Source organism: Schistocerca nitens, chromosome 10 (genome assembly GCF_023898315.1).
Source record: "Schistocerca nitens isolate TAMUIC-IGC-003100 chromosome 10, iqSchNite1.1, whole genome shotgun sequence".
NCBI classification, from domain to species: domain Eukaryota; kingdom Metazoa; phylum Arthropoda; class Insecta; order Orthoptera; family Acrididae; genus Schistocerca; species Schistocerca nitens.
The window spans coordinates 7,694,528-7,715,681 of NC_064623.1; the positions used below are offsets into that span (position 1 = coordinate 7,694,528).

The following is a 21,154-nucleotide window of genomic DNA, read 5'->3' on the forward strand; positions in this document are numbered from 1 at the left end:
CCATTGCTGGAATACTGGTCAGCAGTGTGGGATCCGCACCAGATAGGGTTGATAGAAGATATAGAGAAGATCCAACGGAGAGCAGCGCGCTTCGTTACAGGATCATTTAGTAATCGCGAAAGTGTTACGGAGATGATAAACTCCAGTGGAAGACTCTGCAGGAGAGACGCTCAGTAGCTCGGTACGGGCTTTTGTTGAAGTTTTGATAACATACCTTCACCGAGGAGTCAAGCAGTATATTGCTCCCTCCTACGTATATCTCGCGAAGAGACCATGAGGATAAAATTAGAGAGATTAGAGCCCACAAAGAGGCATACCGACAATCTTTCTTTCCACGAACAATACGACACTGGAATAGGAGAACCGATAGAGGTACTCAGAGTACCCTCCGCCACACACCGTCGGGTGGCTTGCGGAGTATGGATGTAGATGTAAATGTACATTCTTCGTGGGTGTACTACACTTCCTGACGATCCTCCCAATGAATCTGTCTGGCATCTGCCTTACCTCCGATTATTATGTTGTACCACCGCAGTTGCGCTCCACCAAAACTACAGTTCGGTATTTAGTTTTGATACAGTACATAAATGACGTAGTAAATGGTAACATTACTAATAGTAATGGTAGAACTGGTAGGGAAAGAAACATAAATGAAAGTGCGAGAGAGAAACTGGGAGGCAAAGAATTCTCTTGGTTTTTTGTTTGTTTTGCACATAATTAGAAGTCCACATCGTTCATTGTTATTTGTTGCTTATTTACGTCCCTATAAGAAATAAATTACATTTTATAGTAATAAAAATTAGTTCATGGGGGAGCTTCCACATTTTCGTATAACCAAAGTAATTACTTTCGATGCAAGTACAGTTTGCATGCACGAACATGAAAACAATCTGCATGATGACTACTGTAATTTTGCACTGAAACGTTTCAGTTTTTAAATTTTTATTATTTTTAAAATTTTTTTAATTTTTTTTGAGGAAATTGGATTTTGTATCGCTATTTGATAAATCTATTTTCTTATTTTTATAACAACATCCCTATGTTTTACATTGCAAATCAATAATTCTCGAGTAAAACCTGAGTTAAACATTGACAATTTCACTTTTGCTATAATGATTTTTATTGTTAAGAAACAGAAACAAGGATAACTATGTAGAACAAAAATAATTCGTTGGTTATGTTGTCCTTTGTATACCTCACTCATTTTCTAGAAGATTCACCGCTTTCACTTCTAGGGGAATCTAGTAACATACTGTAGTGGACTGTTAAGGCAGCCAGTCCACAGTGAAGTAGCCGAAAGGGCACGCGTCAACTCCCGCCGTCTGGCGTTAAGTCTGGAACAGGATACGTGATGAATGTGATAAAGAAAAAAACGTAGCTACTAGAACACTTAACTTTTATATCGTCCTGTGGTATACAGCATTCTTGATGATACAAGTGAGACTATCTTGAGGTACATGCAATGGTACAAATGGCGCCTTGCTAGGTCGTAGCCATGGACTTAGCTGAAGGCTATTCTAACTGTCTCTCGGCAAATGAGAGAAAGGCTTCGTCAGTGTAGTCGCTAGCAACGTCGTCGTACAACTGGGGCGAGTGCTCGTACGTCTCTCTAGACCTGCCGTGTGGTGGCGCTCGGTCTGCGATCACTGCCAGTGGCGACACGCGAGTCCGACATGTACTAATGGACCGCGGCCGATTTAAAGCTACCACCTAGCAAGTGTGGTGTCTGGCGGTGACACCACACATACTAACCGTATGATGTAATGCCTGACACGTATGCAACACGCCTAACGCAGGTAATGCAGTTACGATCTTAAATGACCATGCCTGGTAGGGTGAACCACCGTAGCTTACACAGACTTATGACAATCTTCTGTAGCCTACGATAGTTTTACAACTCTTCATACGACGCACACTTGCTGGTACTTAATGGATGTGATTGCTCCCAGTGACTATCTGGCAATCGTGGATTAATGCGTCTTTCTGGCTATGTACACGCAGTCTCTTACCTTTGTTTACGTTCAGTGTCAACTCACACACCCTGCGCGAAGCGTTGGCCTACTGCCAGTTACCGTTAAAATATCGTGATGTACGCTGTTTTGGTCATTAAGTGACACATCATAACTTTTTAAACGCTCTGGCAGATTAAAACTGTGTGCTGGACAGGGACTCCTTCGACTTTCCTGGCAACTGATCCATTGATGGAGCTATTTTCTGAACTGTGAACTCCACTGCAGAGTGTAAATTCATTCTAGGAACACGACTTTCATCTCCTGAGGTACATTGCTGCCTATCTACAAAAGTATCAGTCTTTATTCTTCACTACGTCAGACAAATAGCTTTTCAATATCTCCTGCAGCTTTCACTAACCTACTTCTGATTTTGTCCACTTAAATTGCTATCCTGTCTTCAGAGTCTTACTCTGTCCCTCCCCCCTCTTCTCTACAACCTTTTCTTCCGTGACTTTTTGTTGCAGACAAAATCTTCGCAGCATGTGTTGTACAAGTATTTCTTTTCCTTCCTTTTGACAGCCTGTTATTCACTACGTTCGAGTAGTACGCATCAGACAGAGAACGACGCGGTGCCCCTTCCGCCAGGTGCGTCTACTTGCGTCGGTCATTGAGATCACTTGAACCTCACAAAACGCGCGTCTTCCACGTGATCGTCATAGAAGCGCAGTACCCTCCAGGACGGTATGGTACTTTTTACAATCAAACACCTACATCAAAGGACTATTGAATTCAGAGATGAATTTAATTACTCATTTACATATAAGGAATTTTAATCATCTGTCCAACAATATAAATATGAGGTGACAATCTGTAAAAAACATTTTTTGTCATACTTTTAGTTGACTGACTTTCATGTACCCTGGTATATAATTATCTGAATTTAAACAGGGAATTGCTTGCAGGAGATACTTCGGATTGCCACCTGAATTGACCTACCACTTAATTATCCAGAACATTTTCTTAAAAAATTAGTGAATAGACCTCAATACAGGAAAAAGAAATCTTGATATAGATTCACAGTTCTTGATGAAATCTATAGTAGAATCAGCTGGGGAAATGATCTTAAGTATGCAAACAATCACAGACATGTGAGCTAAGCTGGCCTGTAAGAGCCTCAACAGGGAACTGGATAAATAGGGATGAGTTATCAAACGTCACGAATGCCTTTTACTGTACATTCATTTCAGGATTAAATGTTTAAGAGGGAGCACACGAACATACGTATATTTAACAGAAAAACCTTAACCTACTGTGGGGTGTTGGCACTGAATATTGCTGGGTAAACGGACTGAAATGCATACGTGTATAACACGATCATTCGTAATCGGGAGTGCCGCGAGAAAGACGGATTACACATGCAAACATTCAGACTAACCATTTATAACAGAGAAAGGACTGGTTCAATAATTTTCTAAACAGGTAACCGAGAACCCAGTCCCAATCGTCGTCTCTATTTTCCCACAAGGAAACATGTATAAACATACCTTATTATTACGAGGGGCGTTCAGTAAGTATTATAGCAGTTTTTTTTTCTGAAAGCAGGTTGGTTTTATTCAGAATTCCAATACGCCACACTTTGGGCTACAATACCCTATTTTGCAACATCATCTCCGTTCAATGCGACGGCCTGGTCGACATCGGAGCCACGCCTTGCTCCATCAGTAACCTGCCCATGCCCCACGGACTGCTCTCCACGGAGAGCATCCGTCACTGGGCCACACAGGTGGACGTCGGAAGGTGCGAGATCCAGGCTGGAGAGAGACTAACCTCGATGGTCAAATACTTTAACACAAAATTATATCCAAATTTTCAAAAGAAAGTTACGCAAGATGCTAATTAAGAACAATAAATAGTTGCAGTAATGACTGTGTGGACGATGTGGCCTATTCTACACCTTATTTCAGATCTACACTCCTGGAAATGGAAAAAAGAACACATTGATACCGGTGTGTCAGACCCACCATACTTGCTCCGGACACTGCGAGAGGGCTGTACAAGCAATGATCACACGCACGGCACAGCGGACACACCAGGACCCGCGGTGTTGGCCGTCGAATGGCGCTAGCTGCGCAGCATTTGTGCACCGCCGCCGTCAATGTCAGCCAGTTTGCCGTGGCATACGGAGCTCCATCGCAGTCTTTAACACTGGTAGCATGCCGCGACAGCGTGGACGTGAACCGTATGTGCAGTTGACGGACTTTGAGCGATGGCGTATAGTGGGCATGCGGGAGGCCGGGTGGACGCACCGCCGAATTGCTCAACACGTGGGGCGTGAGGTCTCCACAGTACATCGATGTTGTCGCCAGTGGTCGGCGGAAGGTGCACGTGCCCGTCGACCTGGGACCGGACCGCAGCGACGCACGGATGCACGCCAAGACCGTAGGATCCTACGCAGTGCCGTAGGGGACCGTACCACCACTTACCAGCAAATTAGTGACACTGTTGCTCCTGGGGTATCGGCGAGGACCATTCGCAACCGTCTCCATGAAGCTGGGCTACGGTCCCGCACACCGTTAGGCCGTCTTCCGCTCACGCCCCAACATCGTGCAGCCCGCCTCCAGTGGTGTCGCGACAGGCGTGAATGGAGGGACGAATGGAGACGTGTCGTCTTCAGCGATGAGAGTCGCTTCTGCATTGGTGCCAATGATGGTCGTATGCGTGTTTGGCGCCGTGCAGGTGAGCGCCACAATCAGGACTGCATACGACCGAGGCACACAGGGCCAACACCCGGCATCATGGTGTGGGGAGCGATCTCCTACAGTGGCCGTACACCACTGGTGATCGTCGAGGGGACACTGAATAGTGCACGGTACATCCAAACCGTCATTGAACCCATCGTTCTACCATTCCTAGACCGGCAAGGGAACTTGCTGTTCCAACAGGACAATGCACGTCCGCATGCATCCCGTGCCACCCAACGTGCTCTAGAAGGTGTAAGTCAACTACCCTGGCCAGCAAGATCTCCGGATCTGTCCCCCATTGAGCATGTTTGGGACTGGATGAAGCGTCGTCTCACGCGGTCTGCACGTCCAGCACGAACGCTGGTCCAACTGAGGCGCCAGGTGGAAATGGCATGGCAAGCCGTTCCACAGGACTACATCCAGCATCTCTACGATCGTCTCCATGGGAGAATAGCAGCCTGCATTGCTGCGAAAGGTGGATATACACTGTACTAGTGCCGACATTGTGCATGCTCTGTAGCCTGTGTCTATGTGCCTGTGGTTCTGTCAGTGTGATCATGTGATGTATCTGACCCCAGGAATGTGTCAATAAAGTTTCCCCTTCCTGGGACAATGAATTCACGGTGTTCTTATTTCAATTTCCAGGAGTGTATATGACGATGCTATGCTGATTATATTTATATGTTTTGACGATGCCATTATGGCCTTATCACTTTAGCACATGGTTAAAAAAGGTCTGAGGATGATCATTACGGACTGAAACCGGTCATCGTCAAAAGAATGGATATTGTGATCAAAGATTGGAATAAAAACCTTTGAATAAATAGGAAGTCCATCCTGTGAACAATTCTTCTGAGAGGTAGAAGCCACTGAAAAACGGGTTAATTTGCAAGAGTAGAATAGTGAAGCACAGTGTCACGAACAAAGCACGTGGTTACGGCTACGAGCTATTATAACACGTCCGGGAGTGAAACTGGTGGGGGCCCTTAAAGAGTTCTCGCTTTGACCGTGCGCCCTGCCCACGCCACGTACCTGGTACCCCCGCTGCGGTCCTATTATTTCTGCTCCACACTGCTGCTGCCTTGCCTGAGATTATGTATATAAGTACGCAAGCGGGTTTAGGCGAGCCACTCGGCACTAAACACAACACTGTCCTACGTCTGGTATGAACAATTATGTTATGAGACGATAAGAAAACACAGGTTGCATTGTTTACACACTAAGTCGTAAGTGTTGATGCCAATTAACATTCTTGCTAATTTGATGAGTGGTCGTAATTATCATTCCCTTATTATTGCACAGTATTCTTGACGATGTTAATGTCTGTCACTATCGTACTTCACGCAATCACATATATCTCACAATCTTACCCTGGCCGAACCTTCGGTGATAGATGTACAGGCAATGATGATTAGTTTCTCTCAACAATCATCACTTGGACGAGCGTACGCGTAACCGCCGCGACGCAAGTGATTGTTGATGATGCGGAATCGCGATGACCGAACACACGTTCTCACGCTCGCTACAAGACACTGACCTTAGATTGCTGTCGTTTGTGGTAAATGAATTTACTGATTCACATTAGTTTCATTGTGGGAGGCCGAGCACGACGAGGGCGATCGATGTACGGTACGACACGCAAACGGGCGGAAACTCAAGTACGTTATCGGCGGCACTGCTCATACTTATTCACTTCTTTACGCACGTTTCACTGAATCTCATTACTTCACAATAACAGTACTTGCAGCCACACTTGAACTTCCATAATAATAATACCTTTCCCATAATTACCGCACTATCAGTTAATAAGCCACGGCTGCAAAATACTAACACGAATTCTTTACAGACGAATGGAAAAACTGGTAGAAGCAGACCTCAGGGAAGAACAGTTTGGATTCCGTAGAAATGTTGGAACACGTGAGGCAATACTGACCCTACGACTTACCTTGGAAAATAGATTAAGGAAAGGCAAACATATGTTTCTAGAATTTGTAGACTTAGAGAAAGCTTTTGACAATGTTGACTGGAATACTCTCTTTCAAATTCTGAAGGTGGCAGGGGTCAAATGCAGGGAGCGAGAGGCTATTCAGAATTTTTAAAGAAACGAGATGGCAGTTACAAGAGTCGAGGGACATGAAAGGGAAGCAGTGGTTGGGAAGGGAGTGAGACAGGGTTGTAGCCTATCACCGATGTTATTCAATCTGTATATTGAGCAAGCAGTAAAGGAAACAAAACAGAAATTTGGAGTAGGTATTGAAATCCATGGAGAAGAAATAAGAGGTTCGCCGATCACATTGTAATTGTCAGAAACAGCAAAGGACGTAGAAGAGTAAGTGAACCGAATGGATAGTGTCTTGAAAGCAGGATATAAGATAAGCATAAACAAAAGCAAAACGAGGATAATGGAATGTAGTCGAATTAAATCGGGTGATGCTGATTATGAAATGAGACGCTTGAAGTAGTAAATGAGTTTTGCTATAGGGGGAACAAAATAACTGATGATGGTCGAAGTAGAGAGGATATAAAATATAGACTGGCAATGGCAAGGAAAGCGTTTCTGAAGAAGAGACATTTGTTAACATCGAGTATAGATTTAGGGGTCAGGAAGTCGTTTCTGAAAATATTTGTATGGACTGTGGCCATGTGTGGAAGTGAAACGTGGACGATAAACAGTTTGGACAAGAAGAGAATAGAAGCTTTCGAAATATACTGCTACAGAAGAATGCTGAAGATTAGATGGGTAGATCATATATCTAATGAGAAGGTATTGAATAAAATTAGGGAGAAGACAAATTTGTGGCACACCTTGACTAGAAGAAGGGATCGGTTGGTAGGACATGTTCTGAGGCATCAAGGGATCACTAATTTAGTATTGTAGGGCAGCGTGGAGGGTAAAAATCGTAGAGGGAGACCAAGAGATGAATACAGTGAGCAGATTCAGAAGGATGTAGGCTGCAGTAAGTACTGGGAGATGAAGAAGCTTGCACAGGATAGAGTAGCATGGAGAGCTGCATCAAACCAGTCTCTGGACTGAAGACCACAACAACCACCTTTCCCATGCAGAGCTACCCACAACACAACATAGCTGTTCCGTATTCCGTGCTCGACTGTGCAATGCAGCCGCTCGCAAAGACACTCCCCAACCAAGTCAGCGATATGGCAATACGCTTACACTATGCACAAAGAAAACACTGAAATCTGGGCAAAACATAACAGTCTTTTAGTAATACGGCTACCGAATGTTAAAACCATACGCACTGCTTGTAATTTGTTACACGATTTATCCAGGAAACCAGTCACACTCGTAGATGCCCATCGTCTCATATCCCCAGTCCAAAAGTTACAGAGTGCAAAGAAAACACTGCTGTAAATTCCAAAAGTCGCGAAATTATTCTCAGTTCCTGTCCACGCAAGGTATCCTGAGTTATTCTATAATAGCTGGAACCTACTCAGAAATGAATTAAGTACTCAGTTGAGCTGAGACTTATACTTCACACAATTACAACACTAAGGAGTAAAACCAGATGTTACCTCTTGACGATTCCCAGCGCAGTGGGGCTGCTCTCCCCTAATCCACTGTCCCTACCGCGGACTGGAAGCCGGCGCGCAGACAATTTGCACTTCCTACTTGTGCCAACATAACAGAAGCGGCGGATCGCCGCTTGCCGTTGTCTCTCCGACCAGAAAGAGTTCTCTGCTACACACAAAAGATGGCTAAGCTGTCCCCACATTCAGAAAAACACATATTGAAAGGTCTCTGTTGGATTCCTTTCATGTTAATTTCTTAAATCTGTTGTCATTTACGGCATAAATTCCTCTTCTAAATTTACTGTGGTGTTTCAATCTGGGAGGAGACTGAGTAGTGGAACGTGTTACTTTTACACATAAACAAGAACGATCTGTCAGACTACTACACTTCAAAACACAGTTTATATGTAATTCATGCCACACAGTCTCATACGGAACCTACATCCGCTTTCTTTTATATACTGTATATGATAAGATACTGTCATTCCCCTTCCCTTCTGTGTGAGAGGATGAATGAGCAAATGTATTTCTAGTTGCATGCTTGATGGTAGCAGACAAGCCTGTCTGCTAGAGAACAGTAGGACCAACGTCGGAACAGGTAGCTACGCTTTCTAAAAGCAAAGAGGTTTCTATTCTTGGTATGGTCCTGTCCGTCCCTTGTGATGTTGGCATAGGAAGCTGCCTCTCTGGTCACTTCCGTTTGTATCTGTTAAGCACGCTCGGTAGGGGCCCAGGTCAGTCTGTCCGCGGCGAGCGTCTGAAGTGGTAAAATCTCCGGCTAAGCGCGTGTCTGCTATGTCCGTAGGACAATGTATTTCTTAAGTTCAGCCTAAGTGAAAATTTAATCACCTTTATTTCAGGTTTAGCTCTAAAATATCTAATGTTATCTTAAATTGCAACGCAGTGTGATTCGAGTGTACAGAATATTCCAGTAGTTGCTTTGTCACTACTTTGTGAGTAAAGTGGAACCACGTGTTGATCAGTAACTCTAACTAAGATCATCAATCTTCAGTGCGAATGTGCGTGAGATTATAACGTCTCGTCTTGACAATATTTTTCAATATAGCAACTTTTCTTTATGTTCAACCCACGTGGGGTGTACTTTGTGAGACCAGTACCACGTGCTTATACAATTGTTTGACACATCTGGTTAATAGTAAGATCATAGTAACCAGTTCGAGGTTTTTCTTTTGTAAATTGCTTTTCGATCTAATTTATTTTAATTATCAAAATTATTGTGGAGTTACACTCTTTGTATAATCCAAGTTGACCACGTGAAGCATGTGGTGTAATCATCAAAGTAGCTCTCAGCTATTCTTTTCGGGAAGTATGAATTTAGTATACCAGTGTGTGGTAATTACATGACGGACAGGATTGCGCTACGAACGTAACTTCTTTGGGTGAAAATTTAATCGGTTGGTTGTGGTCAATTTCCTCTTGCATATGTTTCAACGTTCTTCGTGTGTTATTTTATGAATGCAGTGTTGTATGCAGTCTGCCAATCTTGGCTCCATATTTGATGTGTTCCGTAAGATTACAAACTTACATTTTCAGAGTCGTAAATAAGGCACCAGCTTAGTTATGAATCTAGTTTAATATGCTGAAATTTCAATGATCAATGTTAAAATAAATTTCCAAATATAAACCGATTTATTTCTCTTTATTTAAATTCTCTCTCTCTCTCTCTCTCTCTATATATATATATATATATATATATATATATATATATATATATATATATATAATTACCGGTTGTCGTAAGATGACTATTAAAAGATTATAATTAATGCTAGTCTGGTTGGGAATTTGGTAAGCTAGACTGGATACCTGGTGAAAGAGTTGCTAAACAATGCAAGGTTAACTTCCCCAGACAGCTCACAGCTTGTAACCCGCTTTTATTGTCTATCAGCACCGCTTACATAGCAAATTAATGCAACAACATTACAATATTGAAACAGCAGCAGACGACAAACACGCTCCCAAGCAGACAACCGGTTGAATGAAATAAGGGAAACACAGGGTGGTAAAGCAAGTACAGGGTAAGACAAATGAGAGTGCCCTGGAGAACTGGACAGGACTGAACGTGAATGTACGCATAAAATCATGTCCCGTGACGTGCACACCACGTGCGCGCCCGCCAAGGTATCCACACCGGCTCAGAACGTACTGCGGGCTGTGTCAGTGTGAGTGGGGCAGTGCAAAGGGGACGATGGTACACTACAGTGCGGCAGCGGGTGTTCGCTGTGGAAAGTTACGTGACAACAAAGTCGTGGAAACGGTGTGGTCAGCAGTTTGCTGATAAGTTTAATGGTGTCGAAGTGCCAGCAAAGAGTGCCATGCAACGCTTATTCCGAAAACGGCGTCAGACCGGATCTGTTTTGAACAAGTCAAAAAACATTCCGAAACGTGCCCACACACCATAAAATGTGGCTGCAGTTCACCAGAATATGCTTGAGAGCCGTACCAAATCAACACGGCGCCTGTCGCAGGAGAACAGCATACCACGTCGATACTGAGGACGAATACTCCACCTGGCCCTTCACTTGCATCCCTAACGGATGTCTGTTATTCATGCATTGAAACCATCAGATGCTGATCGGCGCTTCCAGTTTTGTGAGTAGCCGATGACTGAGATGACAATGAATCGCTTGGACACGAATCTGTTCTTAGTATGGGAGGCCTGGCTTCACCCGAGTGGCTACATCAGCTCGCAGAATAACAGGTTCTGGGAACAGGAGAATCTGCGTAACATCCACGAAACACCATTGCATTTATCACGAGGATGGAGCGTAGTGTGCAGTGCCTGCACGCCGCATTACTGGTCGCGTGTTCTTCAATCACGCCCTGACGTAGACGTGTTACATTGCCAACAATTTGAAACCATTTGTGGAGCGTTAACGGAGGAGGAAAAGACCTACGGTGGCTTCCAAGCGGGCCGAGCAACTGCCCATACAGTCGGCCGAACCTTATAGCACATTCACACAATGTTCACGCCTGACAGAGCTATTAACAGAGATCAGTCTTTTCGCGGCCACCCAGGTCACCTGATGTGTCAGTGTGCGATTGCTTTGGCCGGCCGGTGTGGCTGTGCGGTTCTAGGCGCTTCAGTTTGGAACCGCGTGACCGCTACTTTCGCAGGTTCGAATCCTGCCTCGGGCATGGATGTGTGTGATGTACTTAGGTTAGTTAAGTTTAAGTAGTTCTAAGTTCTAGGGGACTGATCACCACAGATGTTAAGTACCATAGTGCTCAGAGCCATTTGAACCTTTTGCGATTTCTTAGTGTGGGGAGCCCTCGGGTCTAAGGCGTATCACAACAATGCCCATAATTTTCAAGAACTGCAGCAGAACATTTCGGATGAGACTGCAGCAATTCCAGTAGTCCAGCTGCGATCCGCCTTCAGCAACTTGGTGACCAGGACCCAAAAGTGGCAAGAGAACCGTGGTGGTCACTTTCAACATCCACTTTAGACAGGATAGAGCTGTATTTCTTTTTCTCTGCTGTGTTTGGTTTTACCCTGTAACTCTGTTATCTGGGCGACTTTCTTTTGCTCCACACTGTGAAAGGTGATTGCTTTTCTTAATATGTATCTAGCAAACGTGGAAAATGATTCAGATATGAGCCCAGATACGGTAATTTAGTACTGAAATATGACTATGGCAGCCAGATACAACACGCAGCTGATCATCCTCTGAGTCTAAACTCATAGGAGCACCGACACATAAGTGATACTGTTCAGAATGTGAAGGTGGGTATCAGTCCTCAAAGTCAATAGAGCGTCCTTCATAGAGGCTTCAACGTGAGGTGTCATTGCATATTCACCTTATAGTGGGTACAATAGACAGAAAGATCGCTGGAAAAACGAGGAGAAGAGCCGTGTAAGGGGAGAAGCAGGCAGATCAGCTGTTGCAGGATTCTCTTTGCGCTCAGGAGATCAGTACTCAAGTACTGCGTGCAACGCACGGATAGTGCTCCGTGGCGTACACAGAGGAGTTAGACAGTATTGTATTGTGTTGAACTGGGGACCTAGAAACGATGGAGAGGCGTCGTCCCCGCCGTAGCCTCAGTGGTACATAATCCCACAACAGGCTACAGCAGTCTACTCACCCCACCGCCGCCCCTACACCGAACCCAGGGTTATTGTGCAGTTCGGTCCCCAGTGGACCCTCCCCACCTCCCCCAAAGAGTTACGTATCACCCATATGTTCAGGTGTCCAAAAGCGCACTCTTTAGCAAATTTTACCACCAATACAGCCATCTTTCATACTATAGAAAACCTAAAGTGTGAATAGTGATACCACGTTCCTATACCCGCATATCTTGGAACTTGGTGAAGGCTTGGAAAGTGGCCTCGTTATTGCAGTGTTGGAGTAGCAGAGGTCAGAAATGAGCTACGTGCACTCACTTTAAGCTCGACAATGATTCCTGTGACGAACTCGCCGTATGCGTATACTCGAAGATTCGCCTCGCCGCAGCCAACTCCTGGCCTGAGTCAGCTGTCGGTTACAATTACGTTGAGACGTACACACTGTCGAGGCGTTACCGAGTCTGTGATTACAGTACCAGAGAGCATGATATGAGCACGAAGTACATTCTCAAGTTGATGATTAATTATTAAAATTAATTACAGAAACAAATGATACGCTACACAACACGCTGTTAGCCCGTTAACGCTAGTTGCCATTACGAAATGAACACAGAAATACCTCGCTTTTTTTGTAGCAGGGACACTGAAATTGCTTTTTACCCAATTTTCGTTTGACGCAGCACATCCTTGGTAGAGTTGGAATAAACAAGAACAATTTTCAGAATGAGATTTTCACTCTGCAGCGGAGTGTGCGCTGACATGGAACTTCCTGGCAGATTAAAACTGTGTGCCGGACCGAGACTCGAACTCAGGACCTTTGATTTTCGCGGTACTGGCGGAAGTAAAGCTGTGAGGACGGGGCGTGAGTCGTGCTTGGGTAGCTCAAATGGTAGAGCACTTGCCCGCGTAAGGCAAAGGTCGCGAGTTCGAGTCTCGGTCCGGCACACAGTTTTAATCCGCCAGGAAGTTTCAAGAACAATTTTATTTGCACTCGACGAAATTGGTATGTCTTTCGATAGAAGCGGGGTCTATAGTGTGAAACATACTTCAGATATCACACCTCCTGTAATGCAACACATTTACGATTGTATAGTTTGCATCAGTTACTTTTCGTCTTACCCCCTCCACAGTCTGAGAAAATACAGCTTTGTGAGAGACCATCTGGGCCAGACAATCGGACATTTCACGCACTCAGTGCTACGTCAGAGCAGCATGACGGCCTACTCGTCCTCCGTACTGAAAATACACACGGGTGCTTCCCAACACCGTGTCGCACTTCCTTTTCCCCGATGCAGTGCAGCAACTCGACGTGTCGTGGGCTCGACAAGTCGTTGGAAGTCCCCTGCAGAAATATAGAGCCATACAGCCTCTGTGGTTGTTCATAATTGCGAAAGTGTTGCCGGTGCAGGAGTTTGTGCACAAAATGACCTCTCCATTATGTTCGAAGGGATGCACATCCGGCGGTCTGGATGGGCAAATCGTTCGCTCGAACTGTCGAGAATGTTCTCCAAACCAATCGAAAACAATTGTGGCCCGGCGACATGGCGCAATGTCATCTGTAAAAATTTCCCCATTGGTTGGGAACCTGAAGTTCACGAATGGGTGCAAATAGTCTCAAAGGAGCCGAACATAACTATTTCCCAGTCAGTGATGGGTTCAGGACCCAGTCCATTCCGCATAAACACAGCCTAGCGCAGTATGCAGCCACTACCAGATTGCAGAGTGTTTTGTTGACAACTTGTGGTCTGCGCCACGCTCCAACCCTGCCACCAGCTCTCACCAACTGAAATCGTGACTGGTCTGAGCAGGCCACGGTTTTCCAGTCGTCTAGGATCAAACCGACACGGTCGCGTGCCCAGGAGATGCGCCGCAGGCGACGTGAAGCTGTAACTAGAGGCACACTTTGCTGCCACAGACCATTAATGCCACACATCGCTGCACTGTTCTCACGCATACGTTCGTTTTACGTCCCACGTTGATTTCTGCGGTTATGCCACTCAGTGGTGCTTGTCTACTAGCACTGACAACTCTGCGCAACTCTCGGTCATCAACACTAGAATCACTGATATTTGGACATACCTAGAACCGCGGCTGGGTCACTAATGACCTGCGATCTTTTCCTTTATTTCCCCTACGTCAATGGGTTATAATCTATTGTTAGAAGCACTAGGAAATTTAGAATGAAATTAACAAAAATAAACAAGGTTTACACAAATTATAATTTTATATTTTAAAACTTACATGTATTTGCTGAGTGTTTTTACTGGCTACCGTTACATAATGAACACAAATAATAGTATTTTGATGTACATTTGATGCACACAGTTTTCTTGCAGATGTGACACTTTACAAATGATTTGTTTCCTTCCCAGTTAGACTTTACAAGACAACGTGTTCGCTTTTCTTGTCTGTCAGGAATATCTTCTGCTCTGACAGGGACGCCAGTCTTTCTAGTCGCTGTGTACGTCTGAGCAAGCTCCTCCCCCAGCTGCAGGATGAAATCCTTGCGTTTCAATTTTCTATCATTTAGAGAATTGAATAATACCCACGCATTTATCCCAGCCAAATCCAGCAAGTTGTAAAATGTGTGAACAGGCCAACGTCTCGATGGTGCTTTGACAGAGTATTTGCGAGCCATTTAGTCGACCACGACCACTCCATATTTACAGCAGTTATAAAACGTAACTGTATCTGGCTTCTTTTTTTATACCATCTTCAATCGTCACATAAGGATGCATAGTGCCCAGAATCAGGACATTCTTGTTGCTCTTACCCTGATATACAGTCAGTGTGGTATCATCTTTTTCCAACAAAACTGTCCTGTATAACTGTTCCCTTGCCATCTTCGTACAGACTGGTATTTCCCTGCGAAATCGATTTATTGTGCTCACAAGACTCGTAGAATGAGCTTTCAGTGTCTCAGAGAGCGCTAAGGAGATGAAAAAATTGTCATACGTGACATTTATTCCTTTGTTGAGGTAAGGTTGCGTCAGTTTTTTTTACAACAAAGTCACCAAGACGCTCATCACTCCGCCTAGTGTCATCCTTTCCTAGATAAGGGACAGCATTCACAGTATATTTTGAGTCTTTATCTACCGCCATACAAGACTTTTGCCTGTATTTGTCCGGTTTTGAGTCCATAAACTGCGTGTATCTGCAACGGCACTTTGAAGGAAAAAGCTGTTTGTCGATTGTTATATATGGACTCGGTATGCAGCTAGACTGTGCATTCGCAATGAACTCATTCCACATTTCTGATACTAAAGCAAACTTGTCTTCTCTTAGTCGTTCTGATCTTGTGGATCTAATGTCAAATCTGAGATAACGCATTATCTCTCTGAATCTGTCAAGAGCCATTGTTGATTTCACAAAATTATTTCCCCACTTCACTGACCACAATGCGTCTAGTTCTAAGCTCTTAACTCCAATAGCACCGCGGACGTACAATATAGCTATAAAATCTTCCAGTTCTTAAATTTTTATAGTCCACTCATCTGAGCTCAGTACACGACCTGCTTCAGTTTCTGTACATTTTACAATATGTTTCAAAATTTTGTCCGTTATCATTAGATGCCCTGCACTGTAACAGGTCTCATTCACGTTTCGTTTTGCATGCGGACATAGTCCTGTCCTATCTTTGAAAACATTCTGTTGTCCATATCTTCCAGCTGAACAGTCACCTATTACTCCAACTTTGCAGGTTGTTCCACCGGGTGCTACAATATCGCTACCTGAAGGAAACTGAAGTAGTCCAGAACCCTGGGCATTTTGTTGTCCAAGCCGATCTTGAGGACGTCCACTTCCTCGAGTTGACTTAGTCTTTGTGGCAGCTGTTCCTGTAATAGTAGTTACACGTATTAGAACGCGATTTAATATTGACTATATTGTGTAATATTAGAACAAAAAAACACCTTCATAAATGTAATATACAACTTGTAAAAATTCAACACGAAGCAAAGTATAAACATAAGTATTGCAATTGAAATTAGTGTGTACGCAACATATACATAAACAAAAATTATTATAAAACAAACACATAAACAAGCATACCTTTCTCACCAGGATTCAGTAGAACCTTCTCAGGAGTAACATCGTCTTCTGATGAAGAATCCGGAACTATTGGCGATGGAAATTCTTCCTCAGATAAAGGCTCCAGCGGTTCGCCCTCAGATACATTATCTAAAGTCTCATTTAGAGCATTTATAATGTCCTCTTCTGTGTGTAGAAATTTGGCCATAATATATTCGTAAGTTACAAGCACTATCTACACAGACAGAATGCACTACTAAACCCGTTCTCGTGGTTCTAACTCTGGGTGCGCAGTATCTGCATACAAGGTCAGACTTGTTTGAACCTCTCTCCCTCTCGTCCCCTGCTGAAAACTGGAACGTCAGCCGGCAGTGAAGTAAAAACGAGTTTCGCGATTGTTGACCAAACACACACTAACAATAGGCATGATGCTACATGCAAAATGTGATTGTTGTAGCGACTGCGCCGCGCGGAACTGACCCTTCCGCACTTCTAGGTGAATCTTCAAATTTCTCTTCTATGTTTTCGCCATAAAATATGAAATGAAGTATAATCACTAATTACCTTATTTCATAAGAAGTCACAGAAATGTAACACTCTAGGCAATAATACAAAAGAGTGATACACAAAAGAATTATCAAGTGGGTCACTCGTTGTAGTGTTACGTGAAAGCCATCAGCCACTGCATTGTTCTTGGTGAGAGGTAATGCCTTAAATGTGATATTCTCGAGACAATCTTCACACTGTGAATCTCTGAATACTTAATTCCATAACCATTTCCGAAATAGAATGTCCCATGCGTTTAATTCCAGTCTGTTAATTTTTGTCGAGCCATAATCACTTTGGAACCCTTTCACACGAATCTCGTGGGTACAAATGACAGTTCGGCCAATGTACTAATCTTTTATATGTTGTTCATGAGAGACTACCATCATCGGTGTATGTGGATATCAGCCTGACATGACTTCTGCCACCTCGGCGTGAGTCACGACTAGCCTTACACCCAGCTGCACGCTGCAGTAGTCGAGATTACGGAGCGACCGTAGCGCCACAGTCAGCAGACTCGTCGTAGTCAGGAACTACAGCGAGTACGAAGGAAGCCTGTCAGCACTGACGTTACAGCGGCGCCTTGATCTGTGAAGTATGCAACCCGCAACATGGATATCTCGTATTCGCTCAGTTTCTTAGGTGTTGCCAGCATAGCTGCGCCCCTGCCTGCTGTTACGAGGTGCTGCTCACGGCCCACGGCATCGGCATGCAGCCTGAGCTCTCCCCCCCCCCCCCCCCGCTGCTACGACTCGCCGACACCCCTCATTCTATTTGTGCGAAGAGGGCGACGTGACGCCGCCCTAGGGACAGGGGAGCACCGGCTACACCTGCCATTCCAGCCGCGTACACCTGCCCTCCCGCTCCCCAGGTCACGGACATGCCGCTCTGCAGGCTGGAGAGAATAACGCGAAAACCCACCCGCTAGGATGTAGGGTTAGCTTTTGCGTCCCAAACAGCCTCCACCCTCGTACTTCAGTTCGACTCACACAGGGTGTTCGGAAAGTCGCCTCGCTGTTACGACGCACGCTGGAAATGTCGCCCACGGTCTGAACCCGCTTTAATTTTGTTCGAAACACTTTTTGCAGATTTTACTGTGATATTCTTCTCAGGTACGCGGTTACTTTAGTTTTTAAGCCACAAAATGTGCGCTGGTGATGATGATACGCTACAGATTTTGCTGCTCCCCGAAAAAAAAGTCACGTAGAGTCATTTTCGGAGAGCGAGTGAACTATAGGCTTTTTGGAACGACGCGTCTCTCGGAAAACTCTTTCACAAAATGCATAGTAGTGTTAGCTGTGTACTCAGTAGCGCTATCTTGTTAAAACTGTTAGACGTTTATTTCGTCTACCTGTAGTTGGCCACTGAAATCGTGGATCACTGAATAATATGACATCCGCTTATGGAAACATCTGCTGAGGTAACTCTTTGTTTCAAGGGCGACAGTGTGAATTCTGTAAACTTCCTTCTTCGGTGTACTTCTAGTCATAGCTGCTGTATCTTACAGCACATGTGGTATCTTTAATTTTCTAATTTTCTTAGTGCAATGTTTCAGTATGAATGTCTCTCTATTGCGTAATGTTTCGAAGACATCGATTAAACCTGACTGCATATCAATGGAATTCTAATCCTATCTCGTTCTATAAGAATACCCTCTAAGTGAAATGTTCAGAATGCAGAAAGACGTTGTAATTCTGATTCCCATGCACACGAGTGTTTTTTTTTTTTTTCTGAATCCGTATCAGGAACGTCATAACATTTAAGCTCAGAACGTAGTCTAGGATCCTGCACCAGACGGACGTCAGCGAGAGTGGCCTGTAACTCGTTGTGTGCCGTGTTTCCTGTAAACAAGAGTGCGAGATACTGTCATAGCCACGAACGCGGAATTATCCGCTGCCCTTTACTCTATGACAGAAAGGCAGGGCCAGTAATTTCTCCTTCAGAATTGTCATTTCATGGGCTATCGAGCTATACTTCACTCAGCCTATCATTCACTGAATATCCATTGTTCCCCTGAACCCATTCCAAGCGTTGTATCTGTCGTGAAGCGCCACAACTGACACATGCTCCCTCCCTCCCTCCCCCTCCCCCTCCCCCTCCCCCTCCCCCTCCTTTCCTTCCTCCCTCTACCCTTTCCGCACAACCTTACTCAATTACACTCGCTCGGGTGGCCGAGAGAAAGCGCTGAGTCTCACCAATTGATTCTGCTTATAGAACAAGCGTTCTCCAAGCTGTTTCCGTAGTGTAGTGGTTATCACGTGCGCTTCACACGCGCAAGGTCCCCGGTTCGATCCCGGGCGGAAACACTTTTTTTCCTTACATTAATCATAGCTAACACTTGGTTCAAGAATCATAAAAGAAGGTTGTATACATGAAAGAAGCCTGGAGATACTGACAGGTTTCAGATAGATTATACAGGGTGTTACAAAAAGTTACGGTCAAACTTTCAGGAAACATTCCTCACACACAAAGAAAGAAAATATGTTATATGGACATGTGTCCGGAAACGCTTACTTTCCATGTTAGAGCTCATTTTATTACTTGTCTTCAAATCACATTAATCATGGAATGAAAACACACAGCAACAGAACGTACCAGCGTGACTTCGAACACTTTTTTACAGGAAATGTTCAAAATGTCCTCCGTTAGCGAGGATACATGCATCCACCCTCCTTCCAGAAAAAAACACTCGTACAATGCGTTACTAATTGAATGTGCTCGTAAAACAGACGAAATTTGTGCCGTTGTTCTCGAAACTTAATGGAGCAGTCGTGTTACTACGAAAACACGGAGATGGACAGCATGGGTTTTGTTTGCATTTTTAGTTGCGACCGTCGCTATTTCATCCAGAGTCTCAGCGTCGTACTGTGGCCTGTAGAATCGGTGGCCGCCTCGCCAGACTTGCTACCCCCGACACACACACACACACACACACACACACACACACACACACACACACGACGCGTGGTGCCGCTCTTGAGACGTCTGTCTTGTGTCTCGCGCCGCTGGGACGTCTGCCTACAGTGGGACGGCTCACATCCCCTCAGGCCGTATCCCACGCCGCCGTCTAGACTCTGGAGGGGAAAAAATATGAGAGAAACATAAAAGGCGAGCAGCGAGCAGCGGCACCCCACGTCGTAACAAGGCCGCCATTGAGGCACCCAGGACAGCGGGCGAGGGCAGGGCAGGGCAGCAGCGACGCACACTGGCTTCCGCTGACTGCGTCCCCCACGGCTCCGTGTTAGGGCCGTTCTTTTCATGTAGATATTTGAAAACACACCGCGACACTGCATGCGTCATGGCGTCTATCCTCAGAATGTGTGTTATATCACTCAGTTACATGCGCCGCCATTTGCAGAACGTGTCCAAACTGTCACGTGCGGATTGTACTTAACCTTCTGGCCACGTATAATCGAAGCTTTCTCACTGGTACAGGAATTGTTAGAAAATCCTGCAGTTAAATAGAAGTAATAATTGGCGTTCTTCAAGGAAGTGATGTATGCCCTCTGCTGTTCCTGAGCTACAGGGTGTTCGTTTTAACTAGAGGCAACTAAATAGCTCGAAAATAGTGAATCGTACGAAATAAATGTCATAGGTGCAAAGTTAACATTAGCAGAGGAGACATTTGTCTGTGCTATGACTGTCAACCTGTCAGCCACCCCTCCTGCGTGGGCCGAGTCAACCTTACACTTTAATATGGGAACGCTCCATTTTTATTGCATATTCGGATTCTCTGCAAAAAAATACATACGGTTTACGCAAACCATTTATTCCCATTCGTGCTACCTGGCGGTATAGTTGAAAAATATTAAGTGTGCTTGTTTTTGCAATTAATAACCGATGCATTTGGCTCTACATTTATTTGACGATGTAAATCTAGATGTTCTAACGCTTGATCTTTATGAGCGAAATCTATTTTAGTGTTGCAGATTTGACTGTACGGTACAGGACGGTTAGAAACTACGTTTAGCGTGATCCAGGAACAGCGAAGTGCAAGTAACAGTTTTCTGTTACCACAGGGACGCTCGACTTGGGTGAGTCCCCTCGCCTCTCACCACTGGGGTGCCTCATGGCGGTACCGCTGGTCACATGCTGCCTTACTGCAGTGGTAGGCGTGTGGCGGCCAGAGCGGGAGTTAGGACGGCCGGATGCAAACACAGGCATAAATCGGTCAGCCTGATGGCGGGGTTCGCTGTCGGGCACCGAAATCAAGCATTGCGAAGGTTTGCTGACTCATCACAAGCATTCCGTAGAGAAGAGGGAACTCCACT

General features: G+C 44.8%; 1 non-coding gene across 1 annotated transcript; it reads left to right on the top strand.

Moving 5' to 3' along the window:
• The first annotated feature begins 19,116 nt into the window (after positions 1–19,116).
• Trnav-cac (transfer RNA valine (anticodon CAC)) lies at positions 19,117–19,189 on the top strand. Its single transcript has one exon. It is a non-coding gene; the product is annotated as a tRNA-Val (tRNA).
• The last annotated feature ends 1,965 nt before the right edge of the window (positions 19,190–21,154 follow it).